At 44.1% G+C, this 17683-nt stretch overlaps 1 protein-coding gene across 1 annotated transcript in view; it reads left to right on the forward strand.

Moving 5' to 3' along the window:
* Window positions 1-8246: 8246 nt before the first annotated feature.
* The window catches only part of LOC121572214 (hippocalcin-like protein 1), a 74468-nt gene continuing 65031 nt past the window's right edge, over window positions 8247-17683 (forward strand). The window contains exon 1 of the mRNA XM_041884151.2: window positions 8247-8584. The gene's annotated coding sequence lies outside the window, so the exon portion shown is untranslated. The remainder of the gene's footprint in view (window positions 8585-17683) is intronic.

Consider the following 17683-nt stretch of genomic DNA (forward strand, 5'->3'; position numbering starts at 1 on the left):
AGGGTTATATTTGGTGCCTCTCTGATTAATACCCTCCTTGCCTCGTCCGTGAGTTTTGGTGGGCGGCCCTCTCTTGGCAGGTTTGTTGTGGTGCCATATTCTTTCCATTTTTTATAATGGATTTAATAGTGCTCCATGGGATGTTCAAAGTTTCTGATATTTTTTTATACCCAACCCTGATCTGTACTTCTCCACAACTTTGTCCCTTACCTGTTTGGAGAGCTCCTTGGTTTTCATGGTGCCGCTTGCTTGGTGGTGCCCCTTGCTTAGTGGTGCCCCTTGCTTAGTGGTGTTGCAGACTCTGGGGCCTTTCAGAACAGGTGTCTATTTACTGAGATCATGTGACACTTAGATTGCACACAGGTGGACTTTATTTAACTAATTATGTGACTTCTGAAGGTAATTGGTTGCACCAGATCTTATTTTGGGGCTTCATAGCAAAGGGGGGGGAATACATATGCACGCATCGCTTTTCCGTTATTCATTTTTTTTAATTTTTTTAAAGAAATTATTTTTTTCATTTCACTTCACCAATTTGGACTATTTTGTCCATTACATGAAATCCAAATAAAAATCAATTTAAATTACAGGGTGTAATGTAACAAAATAGGAAAAAACGGCAAGGGGGATGAATACTTTTGCAAGTCACTGTACCTAGCGAACTGTTTTTTAAATTATATAAGAAAAACATATTCCATTTAATTTGGAACGGCAAGCCTATATGAATATGAATTTGGAGGGCGGAAATGATTAAATATTAAAGCATTAGACCTCTCACTAAAAAGCTTCAGTCATACATTTTAGTCAATTAGCAGATGCTCTTATCCAGAGCGACTTACAGTTAATGAGTGCATATATTTTTCATACTGGCCTCCCGTGGGAATCAAACCCACAACCCTGGCGTTGCAAGTGCCATGCTCTACCAACTGAGCTACAGGAGGCCCTGTACAAAAGTTATATTTAAATCCGAACTGGTTCTCTAGCAAATTAGTAAGAATGTCTCACCCTGTTCAAGAATGGCCTTTTTCCCTTTATTCAGATTTACAACCTCTCACTTTCAGTTATTTGAAAAGGAAATTATCTCCTAAATATCACTATTTATAAAACAAGCCATAGAAAGTTGGTTACAATTTCAATTTCATCCACCAGAAACTACAGAACAAATAATACAACAAACATTGTGGTTAAACTCAAATATACTAATAGATTAAAAAAAAACATTATTTTATTTTAAAATGTTTAGAAAAGGTATAATCTTCGTAAATTATATCATAGGTAGGACTGGTGGAGTTATGTCGCACATGCAGCTAACAAAAACATATGGAAATGTCTGCTCTACCCAAAATTACAACCAACTAATTGCAGCATTACCTTAAAAATGGAAAAGGAAAGTGGAAGGAGGAAAAAGAAAGAACTTGTCTGTCGGCCCTGCACTAAAAACCATAAATGGTTTAAAAAAATTGTGATAAATAAAAAAGTATACCAGTTTCATTTAAGGACCAAAAAATTTACAGCCGTGCCATATAGATTACAAAATAGTTGGGAAGAGATTTTTGACGTACCGATTCCATGGCACATGGTTTATGAACTAATACGCAAAACGACACCGGATTCAAACTTTGAATTTTTCAATGTAAATTATTATACAAAATTCTTGCTACCAATAGAATGTTATTGATATGGGGGATACAATCTTCCCAGCTCTGCAGATTTTGCTGCGAAGAGACAGATCATTAGATCATTTGTTTTGGTACTGTCCATATGTAGCTTGTTTTTGGTCACAGGTCCAGGAATGGCTGAATAATTGCTATATTTACCTGGAGCTAACCCTGCAGATAGCACTACTGGGTGATCTGAAAAGTCATAGTCAATCGATCAATAATATAATAATAATTTTAGCAGAAAAAATATTTTCAATTTACAATCTGTAGAAACAATGAGAATAGAAAGGTTCAGAACTTTTGTGAAACATCACAGCACAGTTGAAAAATATATGGCAAATAGAAATACAATATGGATTAATTTGTGGAATTTCTTTCCTTCTTAATGCGTTTGAGCCAATCAGTTGTGTTGTGACAAGGTATACAGAATATAGCCCTATTTGGTAAAAGACCAAGTCCATATTATGGCAAGAACAGCTCAAATAAGCAAAGAGAAATGACAGTCTATCATCACTTTAAGACATGAAGGTCAGTCAATACAGAACATTTCAAGAACTTTGAAAGTTTCTTCAAGTGCAGTCGCAAAAACCATCAAGCGCTATGATGAAACTGGCTCTCATGAGGACCGCCACAACAATGGAAGACCCAGATTTACCTCTGCTGCAGAGGATAAGTTCATTAGAGTTACCAGCCTCAGAAATTGCAGCCCAAATAAATGCTTCACAGAGTTCAAGTCACAGACACATCTCAACATCAACTGTTCAGAGGGGACTGTGTGAATCAGGCCTTCATTGTCCAATTGCTGCAAAGAAACCACTACTAAAGGACACCAATAAGAAGAAGAGACCTGCTTGGGCCAAGAAACACTCGCAATGGACATTAGACCGGTGGAAATTTGTCCTTTGGTCTGGAGTCCAAATTGGTGATTTTTGGTTCCAACCGCTGTGTCTTTGTAAGACTCTCTCTCTCTCTGCGGTCCGACTCATCCCAAACCATCTCAATTTGGTTGAAGTCGGGGGATTGTGGAGGCCAGGTCATCTGATGCAGCACTCCATCACTCACCTTCTTGGTAAAATAGTCCTTACACAGCCTGGAGGTGTGTTGGGTCATTGTCCTGTTGAAAAACAAATGATAGTCCCACTAAGCCCAAACCAGATGGGATGGCGTATCGCTGCAGAATGCTGTGGTAGCCATGCTGGTTACGTGTGCCTTGAATTCTAAATAAATCACAGACAGTGTCACCAGCAAAGCACACTCACACTATAACACCTCCTCCTCCATGCTTTACGGTGGGAAATACACATGCAGAGATCATCCATTCACCCACACCACGTCTCACAAAGACATGTCGGTTGGAACCACAATTCTCCAATTTGGACTCCAGACCAAAGGACAAATTTCCACCGGTCTAATGTCCATTGCTCGTGTTTCTTGGGCCAAGCAAGTCTCTTCTTCTTATTGGTGTCCTTTAGTAGTGGTTTCCTTCCAGCAATTCGACCATGAAGGCCTGATTCACACAGCCTCCTCTGAACAGTTGATGTTGAGATGTGTCTGTGACTTGAACTCTGTGAAGCATTTATTTGGGCTGCAATTTCTGAGGCTGGTAACTCTAATAAACGTATCCTCTGCAGCAGAGTTAACTCTGAGTCTTCCATTCCTGTGGAGGTCCGCATGAGAGCCAGTTTCATCATAGGGCTTGATGGTTTTTGCGACTGCACTTGAAGAAACTTTAAAAGTTCTTGAAATTTTCCGTGTTGACTGATCTTCATGTCTTAACGTGATGATGGATTGTATTTCTCTTTACTTATTTGAGCTGTTCTAGCCATAATTTGGACTTGGTCTTTTACCAAATAGGTCTATCTTCTGTATATCAACACAACTGATTGGCTCAAACGCATTAAGAAGGAAAGAAATTCCACAAATTAACTTTTAAGAAGGCACACCTGTTAATTGAAATGCATTCCAGATGACTACCTCATGAAGACTGGTTGAGAGAATGCCAAGAGTGTGCAAAGCTGTAATCAAGTCAAAATGTGGCTATTTGAAGTATATTTTGAAGTATATTGAAAAATATTTTTTCAGATTTATTTAACACTTTTTTGGTTACTACATGATTCAATATGTGTTATTTTATAGTTTTAATGTCTTCACTATTATTCTCAAATTAGATAATAGTAAAAATAAAGAAAAACCCTTGAACAAGTAGGTGTTCTAAAACTTTTGAACAGTAGTGTATATTTCCCAAAAAATTAATGGGGGATTGGAAGTGATGCAGACAATTACATTGATGGAAACTACAAACACATTTCTATATATTTTTTTTTAACAGCCTTAGCTCAATCAGAGGCCCTCCACCACTTCAACCCCAAATTGCCATTACAGTTGACATGTGACGACGATTTACATCGCTAACGGACCATAGACCTCTCACCCTCCATCTTTGGTCCCCCCCACACACACACACCGGAATTCTGTCAACTCGCAGCCAGCCGCATTCAGTGATGGCCCTTACTGTTATCTGCTCACCGGTACGACATCGAGTACCGAAGGTCTGAGCAGCACTGCAATGCAGACGGCCTCTCAAGGCTTCCCTTATCTGTCCCACACACCGAGCACTCCGCAGGCCGAAAAACTTCCACTTGAAGAAAGTTAACGGAAGCTCCAGCTACATCAGCCATCCAAGTGAATAAAAGTTCCACCCCGCACTGATCCCAGTGATGTCTGAGGTCATGGACATTGTTACTCTCGTGGGAAAAGGGATGAGAGTTGTGAGAGAGATTAAAGCCTTACCTGGTAGGAGAAACGAGCTCACGGTTAAGTCTGGATGCTTGCTAAGGGGGGGGCTTTCGAGTCATTCGGGGTACTGTGATGTGGTGCGAATGAAGGAGATCGCAAGCGGCTACATTTTGGTGGCCAGTCTTGGATGCAGCTATCAAAAAAAACAAGGCCAAGTCATGTTCTGCGTGTCGAAAGATGAGGAACATGCCTCAGCTAGTGCTGCTATGCTCATGGGACTTCCCATGGGGAGCACTTCAGCGGAGAGAAACCATTTAAGAGCTACGGTCAATCTTCAGTCGCTTCGGATTGCCAACGCAACTCGTTAGCGATAATGGCCCCCAACTGGTGTCTGAGCAGTTCTGGGCGTTCATGGAAGCACATGGAATCCAGCGCCATATCACCCCCGCAGACAATGGCCTCGCCAAAAGATTCATCGAGACCAAGAAAAAGACGGAAGCATCACAGCTTGAGAGAGAGTTCTTTGCTCGGAACTGCTGCAAAGGTCCAAAGTGATGGATACCAGCAACAGTGGTCACACAAACAGGACCTGAGTCCTACAGAGTTCACACACTGGAGAAAATCTTCTGGAGGAGACACGTGGATCAACTGTTGCCATGAACCAACCTCATAGATGACTCATGTCAACTGACAAACCCAGATCTGCTACTGGAGACCTACCATGACTACGAGCTATCACCTGAACATCCCCCGCAGCAACCTACAATGTGGAAAGTGCTCCAGACTCACCTGAATCAGCCAGAGTGCTCAGACTCACCTGAACCAGCCAGAATGCTCCAGACTCACCTGAATCAGCCAGAGTGCTCCAGACTCACCTGAACCAGCCAGAATGTTCCAGACTCACCTGAACCAGCCAGAATGCTCCAGACTCACCTGAACCAGCCAGAATGCTCCGGACTCACCTGAACCAGCCAGAATGTTCCAGACTCACCTGAACCAGCCAGAATGCTCCGGACTCACCTGAACCAGCCAGAATGTTCCAGACTCACCTGAACCAGCCAGAATGCTCCGGACTCACCTGAATCAGCCAGAATGCTCCAGACTCACCTGAACCAGCCAGAATGCTCCGGACTCACCTGAACCAGCCAGAATGCTCCAGACTCACCTGAACCAGCCAGAATACTCCGGACTCACCAGAACCAGCCAGAATGCTTCAGACTCACCAGAACCAGCCAGAATGCTCCAGACTCACCTGAACCAGACAGAATGCTCCAGACTCACCTGAATCAGCCAGAATGCTCCGGACTCACCTGAATCAGCCAGAATGCTCCGGACTCACCTGAATGAGCCAGAATATTCCAGACTCACCTGAACCAGCCAGAATGTTCCGGACTCACCTTAACCAGACAGAATGCTCCGGACTCACCTGAACCAGCCAGAATGCTCCGGACTCACCTGAACCAGCCAGAATGCTCCAGACTCACCTGAACCAGCCAGAGTGCTCCGGACTCACCAGAACCAGCCAGAATGCTCCAGACTCACCAGAACCAGCCAGAATGCTCCAGACTCACCTGAACCAGCCAGAATGCTCCAGACTCACCTGAACCAGACAGAATGTTCCAGACTCACCTGAATCAGCCAGAATGCTCCAGACTCACCTGAACCAGACAGAATGCTCCAGACTCACCTGAATCAGCCAGAATGCTCCGGACTCACCTGAATGAGCCAGAATATTCCAGACTCACCTGAACCAGCCAGAATGTTCCGGACTCACCTGAACCAGACAGAATGCTCCAGACTCACCTGAATCAGCCAGAATGCTCCGGACTCACCTGAATGAGCCAGAATATTCCAGACTCACCTGAACCAGCCAGAATGTTCCGGACTCACCTGAACCAGACAGAATGCTCCAGACTTACCTGAACCAGCCAGAATGTTCCAGACTCACCTGAACCAGCCAGAATGCTCCAGACTCACCTGAACCAGCCAGAGTACCTACTCGGGGTACTGTTGCGCCCCGGTCAGGGCATACACCATCACCACTCAGACTCAGAGACAATGTGACTGTAGACTCACTCACCTGTACTTCGTCATTACCCTGCAAGAGAAAGACAACCCCCTGAAAGGTTGTACAGTTAGTTCAGAGACTAACCTCCAACACCCCAGGGTTAAACTAACCTCCAACACCCCAGGGTTAAACTAACCTCCAACACCCCAGGGTTAAACTAACCTCCAACACCCCAGGGTTAAACTAACCTCCAACACCCCAGGGTTAAACTAACCTCCAGCACCCCGGGGTTAAACTAACCTCCAACACCCCAGGGTTAAACTAACCTCCAACACCCCAGGGTTAAACTAACCTCCAACACCCCAGGGTTAAACTAACCTCCAACACCCCGGGGTTAAACTAACCTCCAACACCCCGGGGTTAAACTAACCTCCAACACCCCAGGGTTAAACTAACCTCCAACACCCCAGGGTTAAACTAACCTCCAACACCCCAGGGTTAAACTAACCTCCAACACCCCAGGGTTAAACTAACCTCCAACACCCCAGGGTTAAACTAACCTCCAACACCCCAGGGTTAAACTAACCTCCAACACCCCAGGGTTAAACTAACCTCCAACACCCCAGGGTTAAACTAACCTCCAACACCCCAGGGTTAAACTAACCTCCAACACCCCAGGGTTAAACTAACCTCCAACACCCCAGGGTTAAACTAACCTCCAACACCCCAGGGTTAAACTAACCTCCAACACCCCAGGGTTAAACTAACCTCCAACACCCCAGGGTTAAACTAACCTCCAACACCCCAGGGTTAAACTAACCTCCAACACCCCAGGGTTAAACTAACCTCCAACACCCCAGGGTTAAACTAACCTCCAACACCCCAGGGTTAAACTAACCTCCAACACCCCAGGGTTAAACTAACCTCCAACACCCCGAGGTTAAACTAACCTCCAACACCCCAGGGTTAAACTAACCTCCAACACCCCAGGGTTAAGTCTGGGAACTGAGGCAGTCTACCCCTTTTTCCCTAGTTCAGGAAATACAATTCTGAAAAAGTTCCATTGTTACACTAAGATAACAATTATATTCAAAATAAATAAATATGTTTCTTTACTGATAAAGACTGTAAATAAAATAATATGCAAAACAGTGAATATTTACTTTTTCCTTATGAGGCATCAAAGGTAAAGGGGGAGGAATATGTTGTGTATTGATATTCTAGTTGTCCTTTCAGGGTACATGTAATGCCCATTCTGCTTACTTACATTGGAACGCTTGGAATGTCTTGTCATTTTGTGTGAAACGCAATAAACAATGCCCACGTTAATTTCTACTTCATCTCATGTCTGGTCCTTATATCAGTTGTATAAGTAATAGTGTGCTATAAAACAACATTCATCCAAACTTTAATATGACACCTGGTCATTGTTTGCCTATTGTAGGCTTGTCAAATTGATAAGATGATATTCCTTAAATCCACTCTCCCTCTGCACACCTTCTAGCTAAAACCAACTCTCTCTCTCTCTCTCTCTCTCTCTCTCTTTCTCTCTCTCTCTCTCTCTCTCTCTCTCTCTCTCTCTCTCTCTCTCTCTCTCTCTCTCTCTCTCTCTCTCTCTCTCTCTCTCTCTCTCTCTCTCTCTCTCTCTCTCTCTCTCTCTCTCTCTTTCTCTCTCGCTCTCTCTCTCTCTCTTTCTCTCTCTCTCTCTCTCTCTCTCTCTCTCTTTCTCTCTCTCTCTCTCTCTCTCTCTCTCTCTCTCTCTCTCTCTCCCTCCCTCTCTCTCTCCCTCTCTCTCTCTCTCTCTCTCTCTCTCTCTCTCTCTCTCTCTCTCTCTCGCTCTCTCTCTCTCTCTTATCCCGGTGGAAGCACGCGCCCTCCCGCCCGTTAGCTACCTCTCTCTGTCCGCTGGTTGTTGTCTCACGAGGCTTGAGAGTGACGGTGTCACGGTAACATGGTTTGCAGGGCTCAGCCGCAGTAGCAGTAGCAGCATAAGAAGAGAAAGAAGCAGACAGTAGCTGGGTGTACGAAGCAGCCACTCTCCCATCTCCCATCAATCGACCGGAGGACGCAGCCAGACCAAGCCGAGCATCCCCTCATCTCCTTCGGTATCTCTCGCTGCCTCGTCCCCATCGCGACGCTAAGTGATCAGGAGCTTGCGGCGCTCTCTTTTAGATAAAGGGTAAGAATTAACTGAATGAATTGAATGATGCTTGTTTCCAATCAATCAACACGTCTTCGCATCTGCTTGAAATATTTAAATCGGTTTTTAATAGTTCATGGTTTGACAGTGTTTCAGGGGCACGTTCTGAACGTGAGCTCGCTATTGTTTATCGAATACAGCGTGTGTTCTCTCTGAAATGTGCTGAAAGATGTGCAAGAAAATTATTAATTTCGTCTTGGAGAACCGTTGGTTCCATTATATAGGCCTAATGATCATGCTTTGTTTTGTTTTCCTCGGCCAAGCTTTGGAATTATAGACTGTGCAATGCTTGGACGGTAGCCTTTTCCATCAACAATAAGCTGCATAATGGATACATAATGGGATGGGGGTAACATCCACGATGCGATGCTCCTGGTGTGAGCCTAGGAATCTCTCTCCCCCTCTCCTCTCCTCTCCTCTCCTCTCCTCCCCTCCTCTCATCCGAATCTCATGGCATCTCATTCTCTTCTTCTACCCTCTTCAGACGATGTAATGCTGTTGTTGGGAATTGTATGATTGTTGAATTGAATGCGGAATGTGATAGGATATGATGCGCTGTACAGTAGGCTACGGTAGACGGTGTCCGTGTGTGGACGCAGTGACGTTAAGGATTATGGTTTTAATAATTAGCCTATACATGTGGCTCAGAGGCTTATGTTACGGTAATGCTTTCCCATAGCGGGACGTTTATTAGTTATTTAGCCTATCCTATGTATTTGTTGACAGTGATATGGGCCTGGGTCTATAGTGTTGTAGCATACACAATCTAAAGATGGAGAAAAAAAAACATATTGAACCTATGCTTTGGCATATACTATTTACATTTGATATGATATAGGCCTAATAGCATAGCCTACTCTCGCAAAAGTCGAAATAAAATAGCAGAATAGGCTATTTAATTCCTCTCGGGTCGTCTTGTCGATTTACTTCATCCCTGCCTGTTAAAGCCATGTCTTAATATTTTATGAGTCACGTAAAATCCCGCTTGTATCACTACATCGACACTTGAGAAGATAAAGACCGGTAGTGCTTACCGGAAGTTGAGTGGCACGGCGGAGAGAGAGAGAGAGAGAATAAATGGAGACATCACTGCTGATAGATGGCGGCATATTTCACTCCGCGCTTGCATTACGGGACCGTTTCAAGACATGCAAGGGGATGTGGTAGTAGCATACCGTGAATGCATCAGATAAATGTGACAGCATGAGCATTATCTGTTCGAGTGCCATCAGTAGCGTAGTCTTTTATACATTGAAATGTTTATTAGGGAGGGTAAACTCAGCTGGTCATCAGCTGACCCATGCTCAGACTTATTTGCATTGAGCTTTATAGTATACTGTAGCCTATAGGTTTAAGATGTATATGGTATAGTTTACTGTAGCCTATAGGTTTAAGCTTTATACAGGATAGTTTACTGTAGCCTATAGGTTAAAGCTTTATACAGGATAGTTTACTGTAGCCTATAGGTTTAAGCTTTATACAGGATAGTTTACTGTAGCCTATAGGTTTAAGCTTTATACAGTATAGTATACTTAAGTAATAAGGCACAAAGGGGTGTGGTATATGGCCAATATACCACGGCTAAGGGAAGGGTTGGGCGGTATACCGTATTTTATTACATACCAGTATATTGATGCATGGACCGGTTTGTGTTTTTACTTTACCTTCTATAACGGTATTTGAATGTTTGGTTTGTTAAATGTGATATGCCGTGTGTAACATCCATTTTTATAGTTTACACCGCTACTTGAGTCATCTCTCTCCGCACTCTCTCTCTCTCCATGCCGCTTTCCACACAGACCTAGCCCCACTCCCTGTCACTCAAGGAGCGCATTTGTTGTTGCAGTCTGCATCAGGGTTGCCATGTCTGCACTTTTCCTGCAATTTGGGCTACTTTGAAAACAATGTCTCAGGTAAAAATGTATTGGTCGCGGGTTGCGAGTTTTTGGGCAAATTCTTAATTGCATTGGAGTGCAGATCAATCTGTGTCACTTATGTATAACTTCAGTGAATTGTTGTTGTATCCTTGTGTTATTCTGCTATTATTAATGGCCATGTTTACATCATGAAATTGGAAGTTATCACTTGTGATCGTGGTCACAGTAGTATTGCAGTTGCCAATCAGCTGTTGTTAGAATTAGATTGACAGTAACAGTTAGTCAGATCAGGCTACAGGTAACCTACAGGTAACCTAAATATCCATATTATTAATACAGTATATGATTCAGTGATTGAAATGACGACCCCATCTTCAGTAGCCTATTCCATCTTCAGTAGCCTATTCCATCTTCACTAGCCTATTCCATCTTCAGTAGCCTATTCCATCTTCAGTAGCCTATTCCATCCTCAGTAGCCTATTCCATCCTCAGTAGCCTATTCCATCTTCAGTAGCCTATTCCATCCTCAGTAGCCTATTCCATCCTCAGTAGCCTATTCCATCTTCAGTAGCCTATTCCATCCTCAGTAGCCTATTCCATCTTCAGTAGCCTATTCCATCCTCAGTAGCCTATTCCATCCTCAGTAGCCTATTCCATCTTCAGTAGCCTATTCAAGCAGGCTATTGGGCAACAGAAGCACTTCTTACCTCGAAATCCCTTCGCTATTCCAGTTAAATAAATGAGTCTATCAATTTGAACTAAAGCAAGCTGCTAAATGTTTAATCTTACATCGTTGCCTAGGCTACCGTAGCCTATAGTCTACCTGCATCTAGCTAACTAAACCATTGCAAAGTTGAATTACAACCATAAACCCAGATATTAGTCAGTAGACCTAACCGATACCTGTTGAAATTACAAGTCAATCTCGCAAATAGGCCAATTATCACGGTTTGTAGTCTTAACATCTGGCATATGATGAGGCCACAATTGCCAGGGAATTGCCTAACATTTGTTTTTTGAAGTTCGTCCAAGTGTTTCTTGCACAGAGATTTCGAGATCCTCTGTCCAACTTTCATCCCTCAAACTCTCCTGTTGGATTTATCTATAGTTATGCACATGCGCATAAGGGGTTTATTAACAATCATAGCAGTTAAACAAGTTAAATCGACATCCATTGATGGTAAATGATCTGGTGAGTTTAATAAGGGTGAATTATCTTTTCTCTTGCGACATATTCAAATTCCTTTATTAGTCACGTTAGCTAGGAATAATTGTTGTTTTGATGGAAAACCACATTTAGCTTCTTATGTCGTTACAAGTTACAATGATATTCCTTCTTAATTCACTCCATAACGTTATGGAAAAAGGGGTTATTGGCTAAATGTGGCAACTCCTCTCTTGCTGTGCAAACTGGCCTGGTGGGTGGGTTTTGAGTAGTCATTGGGCTAGAAATTCTTGCTAGACCTGGCAACCCTGGTCTGCATGGTCAATGCAGCACATGCAACAATGTTGATGACAAGGATGTTGTTTCCACTTTGCATCTTAATATAAATCCACTAGCGTTCTATAATTACACTATCAGTTTGTGTTTCTTACATCTGCAAACAGCTAGTTTGTCTTTTCTTTGCAAATTGTCACTAAATTGTGTTAGCAGCTAATGTTAATCGCTAGTTAGCTAGCCAGCTAATAAATGTACTGAGTCAGTGCAAACGTATCTAGCTAGCTAATAAATGTACTGAGTCAGTGCAAACGTATCTAGCTAGCTAATAAATGTACTGAGTCAGTGCAAACGTAGCTAGCTAGCTAATAAATGTATTGAGGCAGAGTAAACATAGCTAGCTAGCTAATAAATGTATTGAGTCAGTGCAAATGTAGCTAGCTAGCTAATACAGCCTGATACCTGTGCTGGTGTAGACCTAAATCATGTTGTTTGTGCAACACTATCTTCTAAATCAAAGGGGAATAGGCGAAGCATGAGTATGTTGGTTACACCACTCCTGAGTGGCGCAGTGGTCTAAGGCACTGCATCACAGTGCTAGCTGTGCCACTAGAGATCCTGGTTCGAATCCAGGCTCTGTCGTAGCTGGCAGCGACCGGGAGACCCATGGGGCGGCGCATAATTGGCTCAGCGTCGTCCAGGGTAGGGGAGGGAATGGCCGGCAGGGATGTAGCTCAGTTGGTAGAGCATGGTGTTTGCAACGCCAGGGTTGTGGGTTTGATTCCCACGTGGGGCCAGTATGTAAAAATAATGTATGCACTCACAAACTGTAAGTTGCTCTGGATAAGAGCGTCTGCTAAATGACGTAAATGTACATTAAGAAACATTTAATGTAGCCAAATATTATAGGATCCCCTAGGAAACACTGACCATCACTTTGGTTCCTACCCTGTCACAATAACTCTTCCCTGGCATTTTCAATTCATTGTCATGTCAAACAACACTGTATTCAAAGTGGCCATATTATTTATATTCTAACTATATAATTAGAATAAACACTCTATTTCCATGATTCCAACAGTTCACCCAAGTGTTTTGCTCTAAATCACAAGTCAAATCGCCAATTGCAACATTTGGTTAAAAATAAGGCCTAGTTGTTTTTGCCCAAATCGTGCAGCCCTACGTGGCAGTGTGGAAATGATCTCAAATGAGTTGCAGGAAATACAGAAATAGATGGAAATGCTGGAAATTATTATAAACAACAAGAATGGAGAAAGACCCATTGAAATCACTTACAATGTATGTGTTGCCACCCTAGGGTCACACACTACTCATAAAGAAAATGTAGAACTTTTATTATTCAAAAACATAAAATACTGTCAAATACCATCATACTGTCAATTTTTTTTTTAAATACAGTGACATGATATTTTGGCTATATCGTTCATCCCTAGCTAAGGGCTATTCTTAAGCAAGACACAACGCGGAGTGCCTGGATACAGCCCTTAGCCGTGGTATATTGGCCATATACCACAACCCCAGAGGTGCCTTATTGCTATTATAAACTGGTTACCAATGTAATTAGAGCAGTAAAAATAAAAGTTGTTTCATACCCGTGGTATACGGTTTGATATATCACGGCTTTCAGCCAATCAGAATTCAGGGCTCGAACCACCCAGTTTTTAATGTAGCATGTAGCCTATAGGTTAAAGCTTTATACAGTATAGTCCAGTGGTTCCCAAACTGTGGGGCGCGCAGGGGTCGGCAGGGGGGACGCGGGGGTTCCCCAATGCTGGAAGGGGGGCCTGAATGAAACAGTTTGGTATAGTCCACTGTAGCCTACAGGTTTAAGCTTTATACAGGATAGTTTACTGTAGCCTATATGTTTTAAGACCAATGCAACTCAATCAACTCACTGGATATCAGCACAGCCATACCGCCATATCATCTGGGTAAACCCATCAGATCAACTGTCATACTGCCTGGTGGTCTATATATGACAGCACTGGCATTACACACACAGCTAGTCTGATGCTAACAGCTAGTCTGATGCTAGAGCTAGTCTGATGCTAACAGCTAGCCTGATGCCAACAGGGAGTCTGATGCTAACAGCTAGTCTGATGCTAACAGCTAGTCTGATACTAACAGCTAGTCTGATGCTAACAGCTAGTCTGATGCTAACAGCTAGTCTGATGCTAAGAGCTAGTCTGATGCTAACAGCTAGTCTGATGCTAACAGCTAGTCTGATGCTAACAGCTAGTCTGATACTAACAGCTAGTCTGATGCTAAGAGCTAGTCTGATGCTAAGAGCTAGTCTGATACTAACAGCTAGTCTGATGCTAACAGCTAGTCTGATGCTAACAGCTAGTCTGATGCTAAGAGCTAGTCTGATGCTAACAGCTAGTCTGATGCTAACAGCTAGTCTGATGCTAACAGCTAGTCTGATGCTAACAGCTAGTCTGATGCTAACAGCTAGCCTGATGCTAACAGCTAGTCTGATGCTAACAGCTAGTCTGATGCTAACAGCTAGTCTGATGCTAAGAGCTAGTCTGATGCTAAGAGCTAGTCTGATGCTAAGAGCTAGTCTGATGCTAAGAGCTAGTCTGATACTAACAGCTAGTCTGATGCTAACAGCTAGTCTGATGCTAACAGCTAGCCTGGCTGTTACTTAAGGAGATCAATCAATCAAATGTATTTATAAAGCCCTTTTTACATCAGCAGATGTCGCAGTGCTTATACAGAAACCCAGGCTAAAACCCCAAACGGTGGCTAGGAAAAACTCCCTAGAAAGACAGGAACCTAGGAAGAAACCTAGAGAGGAACCAGGCTCTGAGGGGTGGCCAGTCCTCTGGCTGTGCCGGGTGGAGATTATAACAGATCATTCTTCAAGGTGATAAAGAGGAGGTCCTCACTACTCACTGTCACAGCATCAGCCAGGGATGTACTCACTCTAGCAAGCCTGCAGCCTACAGCACTGTACTGACTGGGGTTCCTAGAGAATACCTACAGGCCACTACCCATTCTACCCATTCTACATACAGGCCACTACCCATTCTACCCATTCAACATACAGGCCACTACCCATTCTACCCATTCTACATACAGGCTACTACCCATTCTACCCATTCTACATACAGGCCACTACCCATTCTACCCATTCTACATACAGGCCACTACCCATTCTACCCATTCTACATACAGGCCACTACCCATTCTACCCATTCAACATACAGGCCACTACCCATTCAACATACAGGCAACTACCCATTCTACAAACAGGCACTAATTCTAATAAAAGCTACCCATTCTACCCATTCTACCCATTCTACCCATTCTGAGAAAGAGGGAATGGTGGAGGTCCAGAAAGAGAGGTGTGTGTGTGTGTGTGTGTGTGTGTGTGTGTGTGTGTGTAAGTGTGCCCATGTGTATGTGAGTGTGTCTGTCTGTCTGTGTGTGTTTGTGTGTTTGTGTGTGTGTGTGTGTGTGTGTGTGTGTGTGTGTGTAAGTGTGCCCATGTGCATGTGAGTGTGTCTGTCTGTCTGTCTGTCTGTCTGTCTGTCTGTCTGTCTGTCTGTCTGTCTGTCTGTCTGTCTGTCTGTCTGTGTGTGTGTGTGTGTGTGTGTGTGTGTGTGTGTGTGTGTGTGTGTGTGTGTGTGTGTGTGTGTGTGTGTGTGTGTGTGTGTTTCAAGTTTTATTAGTCGTATGTACGGGATACGCATGGTATACATGGTCAACCAAATGCTCACTGCAGGTTCCTTCTGGACAATGCAACAACAATAAGAAATTATAAAGATAAGACTACTAACATAAAGTTAATGGCTCAGTAGAATATGATAAACATTTTAGCACAAGTATAATACAGGAAGGCACAATCTATAGTCCAATATTTCCATGTGTATTGGGGAAGGGGTGGATGGGGACAAGTGTATAGACTGAGCAGTATAATAAGAGTCTGGTAGCAGCAGTTGTGATGTGTGTGTGTAGCATGAATGTATACGTGTGTGTGTGTGTGTATGTGTGAGTGCATGTGTGCTAAGGTGTGGAGAATCAGAGCAGGTGGTCAGTCCAGTTCAAGTGTTCAGCAGTCTGATGGCTTGCAGATAGAAACTGTCTCTGAGCCTGTTGTTATCAGACCTCATGCTCCGATACCGTCTGGTGGCTTGTAGATAGAAACTGTCTCTGAGCCTGTTGTTATCAGACCTCCTGCTCCGATACCGTCTGGTGGCTTGTAGATAGAAACTGTCTCTGAGCCTGTTGTTATCAGACCTCCTGCTCCGATACCGTCTGCTCGACAGCAAGGGAGTGAACAGCCCGTGGCTGAGGTGTGTGGGGTCCTTGATGATGCTGTGCGCCTTCCTCAGGAACCGTTTCGAGGAGATGTCCTGGATGGTTGGGAGCACGGTCCCAGTGATGTACTGGATGGTTGGGAGCACGGTCCCAGTGATGTCCTGGATGGTTGGGAGCACGGTCCCAGTGATGTACTGGGCCATCTTCACCGCTAGGGTTGGGCCTATCCAGATTTGATACCTTCATACTGTTTCTGTACCATACCGGGTTATACGGTATTACCGAATGTACACTGAGGTACAAAACGTTAGGAACACCTTCTCTTTCCATGACATAGACTGACCAAGTGAATCATAATAATTGACGCACAATAAGGATCTTGATCCAGGAGGGGATTGAATGCCTCTGCTGTAACCAGTATACAGTATAAACAATATATTGCCTAAGCCTATTCACCACCCACTGGAGGGCCTTGCAGTACCCGTAGTAGGCTGTGATGCAATCGGTCTGGACGCTCTCGACGGTGCAGCGGTAGTATTTGGAGGGGACCCGGGGCGGCATGCCGAATTTCTTCAGCTGCCTTAGGAAGTAGAAATGCTGTTGTGCCCTCTTTGACAAGAGTGGTGGTGTTGTTGGTCCATGACAAGTCCTCGGTGATGTGGACGCTGAAGAACTTAAAACTCGTGACTCTCTCTACTGCCGTCCCGTTGATGTGGATCTGGGCATGTTCCCTCCTCTGCTTCCTGAAGTCAACAATCAACTCCTATGTTTTGCTGACATTGAGGGAGAGGTTGTTGTCATGACACCACGGTGCTAATTCACTTACCTCCTTCCTATAGGCTGACTCGTCATCGTTGGTAATCAGGCCAACAACCGTGGTGTTGTCAGCAAACTTGATGATGGAGTTGATGTCGTGCAAAACCCACGCAGTCGTGGGTGAACAGGGAGTACAGCAGAGGGCTGAGGACAACACCCCTGGAGGGCTCCTGTGTTAAGAGTCAGTGTGCAGGAGGTGTTGTTGCCAATCCTCACAGCCTGTGGTCTGCCCTTCAGCAAGTCCAGGATCCAGTTGCAGAGGGTAGTGTCCAGACCCAGTGCTCTGAGCTTGGTGTCGAGCTTGGAGGGTAAAATAGTGTTGAACGCTGAACTGTAGTCAATGAACAGAGGTGTTACTCTGGTCCGGGTGTGTTACGGCCATGTGAATAGCGATAGAAATGTAATCTTCTTGTGGATCTGTTGGAGTGGTAGGCCGATTGAAGTGGGTACAAGGAGCCTGGCGTGTTGGCCTTGATGTGGGCCATGACCAGCCTCTCAAAGCACTGATGCTTGATGAGCGCGACGGAGCGATTGTCATTTGGGCATGTCACCTTGTTTTTCTGGGGCACTGGGACAATGGTGGTCTCTTTAAAGCAGGTTGGGGACTACAGCCTGGGACATGGGGCAGGTTGAAGATGTCAGAGAAGACGCCCGCCAGCT

This window comes from Coregonus clupeaformis, chromosome 8, assembly GCF_020615455.1.
Source record: "Coregonus clupeaformis isolate EN_2021a chromosome 8, ASM2061545v1, whole genome shotgun sequence".
Lineage (NCBI taxonomy): Eukaryota > Metazoa > Chordata > Actinopteri > Salmoniformes > Salmonidae > Coregonus > Coregonus clupeaformis.